The sequence below is a fragment of the Penaeus monodon genome, chromosome 22 (genome assembly GCF_015228065.2).
Source record: "Penaeus monodon isolate SGIC_2016 chromosome 22, NSTDA_Pmon_1, whole genome shotgun sequence".
In the NCBI taxonomy this organism is placed as follows: Eukaryota; Metazoa; Arthropoda; class Malacostraca; order Decapoda; family Penaeidae; genus Penaeus; species Penaeus monodon.
The window spans coordinates 15677460-15677712 of NC_051407.1; positions in this window are offsets into that span (position 1 = coordinate 15677460).

A 253-nucleotide genomic window follows, 5' to 3' on the forward strand; every position below is an offset into this window, starting at 1 on the left:
GTATTCTAAAGTATTTTCCCTTTTCTCTTTTACAGGTAAGACCAGCATCACGACCTGTCATACTCACACGGTATAGAAAACGGAACTGACCGCATAGAACACGGGAGAGGTCATCCTCGTAGGTCAAAGGTCAAATTCTTCTTTCCAATTAAGAAGAGGAAGAAAAAGGGTCAAGGCAGAAGGGAGAGCCGAAGATTCTCTCTGTTTTCTGTTTCTCCCTCCTTTGTAAAAAAAAAAGGAAGCAGAAGAAAAC